The sequence below is a fragment of the Pseudophryne corroboree genome, chromosome 3 (assembly GCF_028390025.1).
Source record: "Pseudophryne corroboree isolate aPseCor3 chromosome 3, aPseCor3.hap2, whole genome shotgun sequence".
Lineage (NCBI taxonomy): Eukaryota > Metazoa > Chordata > Amphibia > Anura > Myobatrachidae > Pseudophryne > Pseudophryne corroboree.
Window position 1 is genome coordinate 482482653 of NC_086446.1, and position 12829 is coordinate 482495481.

Here is a 12829-nt window from a genome sequence, read left to right on the forward strand (position 1 = left end):
AGTGCATGTGCGGTCAATCCTAATGGTTGTCATTACATACACGCGCACTTGCACCATGGTTGGTAGGAGAGGGATGGTGGTACACATAAGGGGGTAAATGTATTATAGTGGCATGCATTATGCGGCCATTACAACTCCTGCCTCACCTCAGTACCATGTCGAAGCAGGGAAGGACATCAACAACATGTATGTACATCTCATCTGCCAAAGTTGGTGCACGAAAACTCCTTCCTCCGGTGATGTTCCCCTGAGCACACAGTGCATTAGCTTAGACCTTGATGCGCTGTATCCCCCTGCCAGGATGGATTCTCTGCGCCTGTGAGGGATCATGGTACTCGCGCAAGGTTCCCCGCATAGTCCGGAGCTGGCATACCAGCTCTGTCCCAGTTGTTGTGTATGGGCATTGCCACCTGCAGCTTTTGTAATGGATTGCTGCAGGCGTTGCTGACCGCTCTAACATTGCCACGCTTTTCGGCCTGTTGTCTTTTAGATAGAAGTGCAGAAAAGGTCAGGGGCTTCTTCGCGCCCATGTACCCTTGCAGGCACAGCAGCCATAGTAAACATGGAGAAGTGGTATCAGTGCACTTATTGGCGCTGATACCACTTCTCTTACATTTTGACAGATCCTACATTTATCCAAACATTTATTAAATAGATGTTTTCTCACTCCTTATTTTTTAATTGTAGAATTTTTAACTTTGAAGGTTTTTTGTTTTTGAGGTTCCAGAAAGGAAACTTACAGCCAACCTAAGAATCCTTTGTTCTGAAAAGCCACATTACCCCATTAGTACCTGTATTATGTATCTTTACTGTTTTATTTGTTTTATTTTTTTTCTGAAATTTTCTAGACCTTTATCCATGGTTTTGTTTACCTAGTGTGCCACTCAGTCATAAGGTGTTTACATATGGTGAGATTTCGACTTGCGATTTTGACTATGGTCAACATCGAAAGGAAAGTTAGTGCATATCGCAAGGTGAAAGCCACCTTGCGATCCCGATGTGCGGTCCGTTGGGGTCGGTATCGCAAGCCTAGATAGACTGTGCAGGCAAGTCAATTTTGACTATCTAGTATAAAAGTATAGTCACACTAAGTCAAAATCGCACATAACCAATATCGCAAGTACAGTCTATCTAGGCTTGCGATACCGACCGTAGTCCATATCGCACAGTGAGTCGAAAAAGTCGAAATCTCACCGTGTGTACACACCTGTTTATTACATGGGTGCAGATCACTGCTTGTGTTCTTATTCATATGTAATCTTTCCATCGGTTATCATAGCTACATTTTAAATTAAGTGGCCCTTTTGTTAGCTGATATCTTCTTACACTCATAAACCTGTTTCTAACCTGTGACCCTGGTTGTTATATTTCAGTACTGTATTGTGGCTAGAATTAGACCTGGTCCTGTGTTGATTAGAGATCTTCTATTGTGGCCGAGGGAGCCCTTTCCAGTGGAATTTTCAAAGTGAGATTCTGGATGCTCCAAAGGTAAAATCCCTCAGTTTCTTTCTGTTCTGTATTTTCTCAAAAATTGTTTGTGGTCTCCAAAATGTTATTTCACTTATCGTGTTTTTTTTGTCCATTTGGGGGGAGTGTACTAGATACCCTGTTTTCTAAAATTAGATCTTCAAATATTCGATCTCTCCCTAATCCATAGTATGGCCTGACTTTTTCCCGCACTCAAGGCCTTTTCTATTTCTCCACCACCTGTCTAGATGTTTTTCAGAGTTCTAATCGGGATCCCTTTAATTTGCCAGCAGCATCCCGGCGTTCAGTAAACTAACGCTGGAATCCCAACATCCGGCAATGTCGCCAGCTGGAATCCCGGCAAAACTTGACTATTCCCACTCGTGGGTGTCCTTGACACCCATAGAGTGGGAATAGCTCCTGTGGCGAGTGCAGCAAGCCATAGAGCCCGCAGCGAGGCATGCGCAGAGAGCCCACAAGGAGACCTTTTGCGCTCGGTCCGCTGCTGGCATTCTGGTGGGTGTGAAGCTGCTGTTGGGATATGGACAACCGGCATCTCGCCAGCTGGTAAATTGTATGTATTCCCTCTGATCAGAGCATTTCGATGGTACTTTGAATACTGTCCAGTCTAGTTTCTGTTGCACCCTTTCCTATTCTTAACACAACCCTGACTGCTATTTGATATAGCTATAATTTAACACATCTATTTATTTTAATTTTCTTTATTTCTTGCCAGATTAATACTTTGGATGTCAATCTGGATTTGTCTGCTGGGAGCTGTGTCCTCTTTTCCATCTCTCATTCAGCAGAAGATTGATTTGTGAAGAAAAGGTAAGCTACAGTTTCACATCTCAATTGGTATATTTTTTTGTCTAATGTCTTCTTTGTGTTGTTTGGGAACTTTCCTGTTATTAGTCCTTCATGTTAATCTTCTTGGTTCGCCTCATTTTCTGGCCTGTCTTGTCACCCACACATGCTCTCTCAATTTGCCTACCATCTCCACATGTTTAGTGTTAAGCCCCGTACACATGGGGAGATGTGTGCTGAGCGTTCTAGCACAGACCGCTCAGCACACAGCACGATGTGTAGAGGAGCCCTTATATAGCCTTTGCAGTGTTAGAATGAATTCATCGGGGGTGCCAAATCTGCGCATACAATTAAACAGGTGTTCCCATGCTACCAGATCGAAGGCTTTTTCTGCATCGAGTGATAAAATTGCACTGGGACTTTTTTGGTTAGTGGATTCTAGCCATTGCATAACCGAGAGGACTTTTCTAACATTCCCTACTGAGTGGCGGACCATAATAAACCCTGTTTGATCTTCGTGTATGATAGTTGGAAGAATGAATTTAAGTCTATCAGCTAAAATTTTGGTATATAGTTTATAATCTGTGTTCAGGAGGGAGATTGGATGATAGGAGCCGGGTAAGAGAGGGTCGCGTCCTGGTTTATGTAAAAGTTTTAACAGGGCAGAATTAAAGTATAGAGGGGGGTCAGATCCTGATATAAGTGAATTGAAAAAGGCTAGAAGGGTATCTTCTATTTTAGGGCCTAAAATCTTATAGAAGTCATTAGAGATTCCATCTGGGCCTGGAGCTTTATTAGTTTTAAGTTGTTTAATAGCACGTCTTATTTCATCAATAGATATGGGCTGCATTAGGGATGAGGCTTGATCTGGGGACATATGGGGGAGAGCCACTTTGTCCCAAAAGACAATGCCATCTTCAATACTAGTTTCCGATGAGGCATATAACTCAGAGTAAAAGGCATGTAATATATTGGAGATTCCCTTGCCAGAAGAAGTGGTCCTACCATTCTTATCTTTAAGAGCTTTAATTGTACTAGAGGTGAGTTGACCCCTAAGTAGATTAGATAAAAGCTTCCCCGACCTGTTTCCATGTCTATGAAATTTACAGGCAGAGTTAAAGGTATATTTGGACTCTGCTTGTGACAACATATTATCAAAAGCTGTCTACTGGGACAAATATGCCATTTTATTGGCTGAGGTAGGTGTAGTCTTGAATAATTGATAAGATGTCGTCAAATTGGTTTGTAATTCTACGTAAGAGGAGCGAAACACTTTGTCTTTATGTGCGCAATAAGAAATAATCTCTCCTCTAAGTACAGGTTTAAAGGCTTGCCAAAAAAGTGTGGGGGATGAAGATGCAATATCAGCATTGTTAAGTTGATAGTTTACCCAGGTGGTTTCTAAAGCAGCTCTAAACTTTAAGGAGTGAGATAAGTGTGAGGGGAAACGCCATTGTTTGTATGGGCCCTTATCGGTGACCAAAGCAATTTTAATCCAACACAAGGCATGATCGGACACACAGATAGGTTCTATATTAGAATCTAGGAGGCGTGGAAATAAATGCTCAGACATAAAAATAAAATCTATCCTGGAAAGAGTACCATGAGCTGCAGACAGACAAGTGAAATCACGCTCCAGGCGGTGGGAAGCTCTCCACACATCTACCAGATGAAGCTGTTGGAGAATATAAGGTATGCCCAGTTTCGGGACCCAGTGTCTGCTGTGTATAGGGGAGGAAATGTCCATCTGCGGAAATGCCACTATGTTAAAATCCCCCCCTAAGAGGATAGGGACATTACCAAATGCATACAGTTTGGATACAATTTTAACAAAAAAATCCCTAGAATATACATTCGGGGCATAAATATTAATTTGACGAGGAGTGTAAAATGGTTGCTAATGATGCCTTCACTAAAATTGCTACACCTCTAGCTTTAGAGGTGAACGGGGCTGACAAAAGAACTTTCCAGTGTAGTGTGTTTAGCTTCAACATTTCCGGGGGAAGCAGGTGGGTTTCCTGTAAATAAGCTATATCTATTTGCGTTCTGTTCAGGTATATCAATATCTTCTTCCTCTTAGGCGGGGCCCCCTACATTGAAAGAGCCTAATATTAGACTAGCCATACAGGTGGTAAAGTACGAGTAAGCAAGCAAAACAGAATCTCAAACCACTTATTGAATATAGTCTACGTGTCAATAAAGTAAGAGATATAACAAAATCGGAGTTGCGAAAGGGAAGAGGGGGGGGGGGGGGGAGGAACAACTGGGGACACAAACATAAAGAATATACTCCGGTTTGGAAGCATACTCTTATGTTAAGCATATAGGCAAAATGAACTTCCGGGGTCAGATCTTCCCGCGTCACACTGACACGCGAGCTATCTGTAACAATTATGGAACAAAACAGGGTAGGTGCTCCCAACCTCCATTAAAAAGACATAATTATTTATGATTGAGTATAAATGAGGGCGGAGCACAGAGCCAGTAAAAATCAAGAAGCAAAGTAGCAACTAGATAGAATATAAAGGGTTTACGTGAGGAAAAAGGCATGTCATATGAAGCAGGTGAACCCCTATATCGTAAAACATTATTGATATAATACTGTATATGGCCAAATATGATCAGAGTAACACATATGAGCAATATCTAAAAGTTAGCCAGAAAAAAACAAAATAGAGAGCAATTACAGCAGTAAAATTATGTATAACTCTAAATATAAAAGTAATTAGGTAATGAATGAGGTCTGAACCTGTAAAAGAAGACAACCTGTCAATGATAGCGAAGACAGTAAGAAAAAAGACAAAAAAAAAATGTTAGCAAGGAGACCGCAAGGTGCTCACAAATTGCCATTTAAAGCTGTAAGTCTGTATACACAGAAATCATGGCAAGAGTGGATGTGAGCAGCTCTCCAATGTTGGGTGAGGCAAAAGAATCACCGTCATACAGGTTTTGTTAAAGATCAGCTGGGTCCACAGAGGAGCTGCTATCCGCCTGAGCTATTTCCCTCTGCATCACTTACAGCAGAGAAATCCTTAAATGTATTGCCCTCAAAAAGACGGAGACGTGCCGGGAACAACAAAGCAAATTTCCTTTTATCCTTCACCAACTTGGTACAAAGAGGTGCAAAGTCCTTCCTTGCTCTCATCACTTCAGAAGAATAGTCTTGAAAAATGAACAGTCGGGATCCCAACCACTTAAGATCTCTATTCTGTCGTGATGCTGCCCAGATTGCTTCTTTGTGAACAAAGCTGAGAGTTTTGAAAATGACTACACGGGGTCTGCTATCTGGACCCGACCGTGGGGGACCCAAGCGGTGAACTCGTTCTATAACCAATCCCGCACATTCCTCACTGATATCCAGTAAATCAGGCAGGGTAGATTGTAAAAAAGTAAACAGCTCAGGGCCTTTGAGCGATTCAGGTAAGCCCACTACACGTAAATTGCATCGTCTTGATCTGTTTTTAAGGGCGTCGACCTTTGTAAGTAATTGGTAGTGGGATTTCTGTAACTGATCATATTGTGTTTTGAGTTCAGTGACCTCTTGGAAAGTTTCTCCAGTACGCTGTTCATTATTTACCACTGTTCTAGAGAGTTGCTTCATTTGCGACTTCATATCACGTATGGCTTGTTGCAGTTTGGCTGAATGTGTATCCATAATCGGTCCCATAGCCACTTGTACCGCCTTCACTACATCTGAGTATGTGACAGGGTTATCAGAAACAGGTACAGGGGTGACTGGGGCATGTTGTGAGGGGTGCATGGCGTACTGAGAGTGTTTATCAGTGCCAGCAGCATGTGCTCCAACCTGAGTTTCAGACGTGGTGGCCATCTTGGAATCCAGCTGCCGGCGTTCAGACTTAGATTTCTGCATTTTGGGGGGGCATAGATGCGGACAAATACTTGTCCATGTGGTGCCCCACACTTTCCCCTTTGGCCAACTGCAATATCGCCGCGTTCCACGGCGGAATGGAGGCTCTGTGCGGCCCGGTGTTCAGAGGTGCAGGAGAGCTATTGAAGTCAGCGTCTCCTCATGCAGGCACCGGAACCGGAACTTTTGTATTATTTTAATCACTTCACCTACATAGCAATTATGTGCTTCTTATTAACCCTTATTAATTTTCACCTGTGTGCTGACCTGGGGTAGCTGACCTGTGCCGACGTGATGGGGTCCTGCACCCCGGACCCATACCTAGTATTAGGGACCCCCAGTGATGGAGACGCCTTGCCAATCGGCCTGGGGGCTTAACCCTATATCTGCAGATATACGCAACTAAGATCTCCGTATTATCTGATTATTAATTATATAGTACTATTTTTCACTCAGTGTGCATTAGGGATAACAAAATGTTTTTTTTCTATTCTAAACACAAACCTGACTGCTATTTGATATAGCTATAATTTAACATATCTATTTTGGATGTCAATCTGGATCTGTCAGCTGGGTCCTCTTTTCCATCTCTCATTCAGCAGAAGATTGATTTGTGAAGAAAAGGTAAGCTACAGTTTCACATCTCAATTGGTATATTTTTTTTGGTCTAATGTCTCCTTTGTGATGTTTGGGAACTTTCCTGTTATTAGTCCTTCATGTTAATCTTCTTGGTTTGCCTCATTTTCTGGCCTGTCTTGTCACCCACACATGCTCTCTCAATTTGCCTACCATCTTCACATGTTTAGTGTTAAACCCCGTACACATGGGGAGATGTGTGCTGAGCGTTCTAGCACAGACCGCTCAGCACACAGCGTGATGTGTGCTGAGCGAGGGAGGGCGGCGGGAGGGGGGGAGGGGTTTGCTCATTTCACCCAGCAGTGAAATGAGCGATCACTAGATTTGGCATGCACACGTGGGGCCGCGCATCGCTATCGCTGGGAGGCATACACATGGAGAGATCCGTGCTTAATTTCTAAGCAATTGAGTCAGATTGATTAGAATTTAAGCACGGATGTCTCCGTGTGTACCCCCCTTTACTGATACTCTGAACAGAGTATATGGTTTTCCATGGGTGCCTGCTTAATGTCTGGACTTGGGGCCTAATTCAGACGTGTGCTGTGTGCGCATGCGACGGCATCTCACTTATACGAACGCCTATGCCTGATTGACAGGCAGAGGCAGTTGCGGGGCGTGTCGGCAGCATTTTCGTGGCGCGGTCTGGACAATGCAGGCGTGTCCAGACCGTCTGAGGGACGGGCCTGTGGCAGCTGCATAACGTCACACGCAATCGCTGCAACCCAAAACATGGCTGCCTATGCAGCAGAGAGCTACTCGGCAGGTGCGAAAGCTATTGCATGTCTGCGGGGGGGGGGGGGGGGGGGGGTGTAGATATGCTTAGTTACCCTGTACTTGTCCTATATTGTCCTCAACTGTAAGTCACTGTTTTCCTGTTTTGATTATGTGCATATGTACATACCTCCCAACTGTCCCGATTTCAGTGGGACAGTCCCGCTATTCAGACACTGTCCCGCTGTCCCTCCCGCGGGTAACAGTGTCCCGCGGGCGGGGGGGCAGTTGGGGAGGCTTTGATCACCCGCTGCTCTGCTCTGCAAAGCAGCGAGTGATCTCTAAATAGATGCTGTGCGCACGCGCACAGCATCTATTCAGTGCAGGGAGTGAGCCGGGGGCTGCCCAGCTGCTCAGGGAGCGCTGGGCACGCCCCCAAAATGACTAAAACGGACCCACGGCGCGTGGCCACGCCCACTCGGTTGTAGGCACGCCCCTCCCATACGAGGCCACGCCCCCTTTTCAGGACGCGCACGGCTACGCCGCGCGGAGTGTCCCGATTTAGGAACATTCAAAGTTGGGAGGTATGTATGTACTCTGTAATTGGGCGCTGCGGAACCCTTGTGGCGCCATATAAATAAAGGATAATAATAATAATAATAATAATTGTTTTTTGGGCATAAAGCTTGGATCTTCTGCCCGGGATGAGATTTCGTTCCTCCTTTTAATTTCTCTGGAGTACTTTCCAGTGAAGACAGCCCAGTAAGGTTTCTATTATACCCTGGCAATGTCATGTTTTTTTTTTTTTTAATAGAGTAATTTTTTTATTCAAAAGAGATTGTCATATACAGATATCACATGGTCCACATGACAGTACACAACTGCAATACAACAGTCTGGAGCAGATTCAGAGCATAGTCATCACATATCTTTGTAGAACATGTATTATAGAGTATCCAAACCAATTAGTCAGGGGAGTCATCTTATATTACAAAAAAGAATACAAATAGCCACCGTGTTTTTGATTATCCATATTGACAGGTAAATACGTACACTATAAAGAGGTAGTGAAATCTGTAAGCATTGTAATAGTCATCATTAAAAAAAAAAAAAAAAAAAAATCCCCCACCATTGCAACTAATTAACAAACCTAAATAAAAATCTAACGAAAAATAAGATTTTAAACCTACCGGTAAATCTTTTTCTCGTAGTCCGTAGAGGATGCTGGGACTCCGTAAGGACCATGGGGATAGACGGGCTCCGCAGGAGACATGGGCACTTTAAGAAATACTTTGACTCTGGGTGTGCACTGGCTCCTCCCTCTATGCCCCTCCTCCAGACCACAGTTAGAGAAACTGTGCCCAGAGAAGATGGACAGTACAAGGAAAGGATTTTGTTAATCCAAGGGCAAGATTCATACCAGCCACACCAATCACACCGTATAACTTGTGATATACTATCTAGTTAACAGTATGAAGAACAACATATCATCGGCCCAAAACCGATGAAACTATAACAGAACCCTTATGTAAGCAATAACTATATACAAGTCTTGCAGAAGTAGTCCGCACTTGGGACGGGCGCCCAGCATCCTCTACGGACTACGAGAAAAATATTTACCGGTAGGTTTAAAATCTTATTTTCTCTAACGTCCTAGAGGATGCTGGGACTCCATAAGGACCATGGGGATTATACCAAAGCTCCGAAACGGGCGGGAGAGTGCGGATGACTCTGCAGCACCGATTGAGCAAACAGGAGGTCCTACTCAGCCAGGGTATCAAACTTATAGAACTTTGCAAAGGTGTTTGACCCCGACCAAGTAGCAGCTCGGCACAGCTGTAGTGCCGAGACCCCTCGGGCAGCCGCCCAAGACGAGCCCACCTTCCTAGTGGAATGGGCCTTAACCGATTTCGGTAACGGCAATCCTGCCGTAGAATGCGCCTGCTGAATCGTGTTACAGATCCAGCGAGCAATAGTCTGCTTTGAAGCAGGGCCGCCAACCTTGTTGGCTGCATACAGGACAAACAGTGCTTCTGTTTTTCTGATCCTAGCCGTTCTGGCCACGTAAATTTTCAAATCCCTGACCACATCAAGGAACGCGGAATCCTCCAAGTCACGTGTAGCCACAGGCACAACAATAGGTTGGTTCATATGAAAGGATGAGACCACCTTAGGTAGGAATTGAGGACGGGTCCGCAACTCCGCTCTATCCATATGGAAAACCAGATAGGGGCTTTTATGTGATAAAGCCGCCAATTCCGAAACTCGCCTAGCCGAAGTCAAGGCTAACAACATGACCACCTTCCAAGTGAGATATTTCAACTCCACTGTTTTAAGTGGGTCAAACCAATGTGACTTAAGAAAACTTAACACCACGTTAAGGTCCCAAGGCGCCACCGGAGGTACAAAAGGAGGCTGAATATGCAGTACTCCCTTCACAAAAGTATGTACTTCAGGTAAAGAGGCCAATTCCTTTTGAAAGAAAATGGATAAGGCCGAAATCTGAACCTTAATGGAGCCTAATTTTAGGCCCAAATTCACACCAGTTTGTAGGAAGTGAAGAAAACGGCCTAGATGGAATTCTTCCGTAGGAGCATTCCTGGCCTCACACCAAGAAACATATTTTCGCCATATTCGGTGATAATGTTTAGACGTCACGTCCTTTCTAGCCTTTATTAGCGTAGGAATGACCTCATCCGGAATACCTTTTTCCGCTAGGATCCGGCGTTCAACCACCATGCCGTCAAACGCAGCCGCGGTAAGTCTTGGAACAGACAGGGACCTTGTTGTAACAGGTCCTGCCTTAGAGGAAGAGGCCACGGATCTTCTGTGAGCATTTCTTGCAGATCCGGATACCAGGTCCTTCGTGGCCAATCTGGAACAATGAGAATTGTTCTCACTCCTCTTTTTCTTATTATCCTCAACACCTTGGGTATGAGAGGAAGAGGAAACACATATACCGACTGGAACACCCACGGTGTCACTAGGGCGTCCACAGCTACCGCCTGAGGGTCTCTTGACCTGGCGCAATACCTTTGTCAGAGCTGTCTTAACAGCAGTGTAGGCCCCTGGGCACAGCAATGCACTGGGGCCCCTACCCACCCATCATTGGTAGGGGTGGGGGTGCTATCAGCGGCAGCTTTGATGTCCCGCGGGGGTTAGGGGGGGTACTATCTTTTGCTCAGCATTTAGGACCTGGAGAAATAATTTCTGCTAATTACACCTTTACTGCACAGATGGGGCAGGAAGGAGAACACTAACCTGTAGAAGGGGACATTGTGCTGAATGAAGGGGCCCCGGTACATGACTTCCAGGGTGGTAGGGGGTGTTTAATGCACAGGGGAGGGGTGGATAGTGGAGTGGGCTTAATATTAATCATTTTCCGGGGGTCAGGACAGCTTGCTTTACTGTAGATATCTCCAGTTCCTGGAAATAGATTTCTTAGCTTTAATGGAATAAAAAAAAACCTAGGGAGTACCACCTTTCAGGAGGTAGTGAGGACTTGGGGATCAGACTTCAGGAACCAGAGCAATCCACCAACAAATATATAAAACTGCATATTAGGTGTGTGGAGCTGGAGCAGGGACCAGCTGCTTGAAGGCTGATATCTGTGGTTCTGGGCTTAGTAGAGACAAGCTGCCAGTGTCCACTGAAAGAGGAGAGTCCCAGCTTTTGGAGTGTACCCTCAGAAAAACGCTAAGTCAGACAGAACTTGATATATCTGGCTGGGAAGAACAATTAACAGGCTTGGAAGGGGACCACTGCTTTGAAGTCGGATATCTCCAGTTCCCCTGGGCCGATTTTCAAAAATCTGGTGCCCCTGGAAAGAGGGGACCCTCAGCTATCAGCCTAGGGCCCTTTTTCTCCTGGGGCCCTTGGGCAAGAGCCCATTGAGCCCATATGAAAAGACGGCCCTGACCTTTGTAGCTTTTTGTTGAGACGGGATGCCATCATGTCTATTTGGGGTAGTCCCCACCGACTTGCAATCTGCACGAAGACTTCCTGATGAAGTCCCCACTCTCCCGGATGCAGAGGAAGTCTGCTTCCCAGTTATCCACTCCCGGAATGAACACTGCTGACAGAGCGCTTACATGATTCTCCGCCCAGCGAAGAATTCTGGTGGCTTCCGCCATTGCCACTCTGCTCCTTGTGCCGCCTTGGCGGTTTACATGAGCTAGTAATAGCGCTCTCCAGTAGCCATGTTTTATATATCACCCATGTGAAAATGATATAATAAGGTTCGATTCACCATGTATTGCAACAAAAACGTCCTTTGAACTCCTTATTGCACACACTCAGATGGTTACTCCAGAATTCTTCCTTCTCAGGGAAAATTCAATAGTGTTCATAGGCAATTAGACCAGCATCGAATCTATGGAAATAGATATAAGCCTCTCCTAATCCTCTTGCAAGGATATTTGCGGGAGGTGCTTATAGAGAAACACAAATATAGTGTAGCAAGTCTTAAAACGAGAACATATTTAATATGTACAAAATGCACGTACAAGAAAGTAATTTTAAAACAGCAGTTTTTCTTGTACGTGCAATTCAGAGAAAGTAGGAATGAATTAATTCAGAGTACTTTTAAGGATATGAATAAAGGTGTTGAATTAATGGATGATGATCTAGCATCAGTTTTCAAGAAATTGGAAACAGTGATGCAGAAAGAAAATAGGATGTGGTGGGAGGTTGTGACTCTTGAACATTATCAATCTGCCCACCTCATACCTAAGGGTCTAAAAATGGTTAAAACCCCATCCTTCAATTCTTTGGATTCAGACTTTATAAATGAATGGGATACTATTCTTAATTCTTGTTCCTCTGCATTGATGGAATTGATTATTAAGGAGAGGAAAAAGAATCTCTTAAAATTGAATGATGAAATAAACACTTTTCAAACCCTGGTACATCCCTACAAAGAATCCGAGGAATTTAAAACCTTAGAAAAATCCCTGTTACAAAGAATGAATAAAAGCACAAAGGAATTAAGGGAGAGAAAATTTAAAAAATTTAAAAGAGATTCAAGTGATCCTGAGATAACAGGGACAGATGAAGGTCCAGAACCACTCAAGGTGAATACCGTGATAGAGAGACCCCTTCATGGGAAGAAAACCAGAGCTAAGGCCACATTTGGTAATCATGGAAAGGGCCATGATAGGATTCCAAATGTTACTTTTACGTCTGAAACCCAATATGGTAGGTTGCCATTTAATAGGGAACCACCCCAATGGAGAAAAAATGGTAGTCAGCGGTCCTCCTATAATAATCATGGATCATATGATTATAAAAAATGGGACACTTCCCAAACTAGCTCATGGAAGCAAAGAGACTCTTCTTTTG

At 44.3% G+C, this 12829-nt stretch overlaps 1 long non-coding RNA gene across 2 annotated transcripts in view; it reads left to right on the forward strand.

Annotated features, from left to right (window-relative positions):
- LOC135057922 (uncharacterized) overlaps positions 1-12829 on the forward strand; it is a 90669-nt gene that overhangs the window by 47338 nt on the left and 30502 nt on the right. For both annotated transcript variants that reach the window (XR_010244466.1, XR_010244465.1), the window contains exons 2-3: positions 1374-1488; positions 2204-2298. This is a non-coding gene — a long non-coding RNA (uncharacterized LOC135057922). The remainder of the gene's footprint in view (positions 1-1373; positions 1489-2203; positions 2299-12829) is intronic.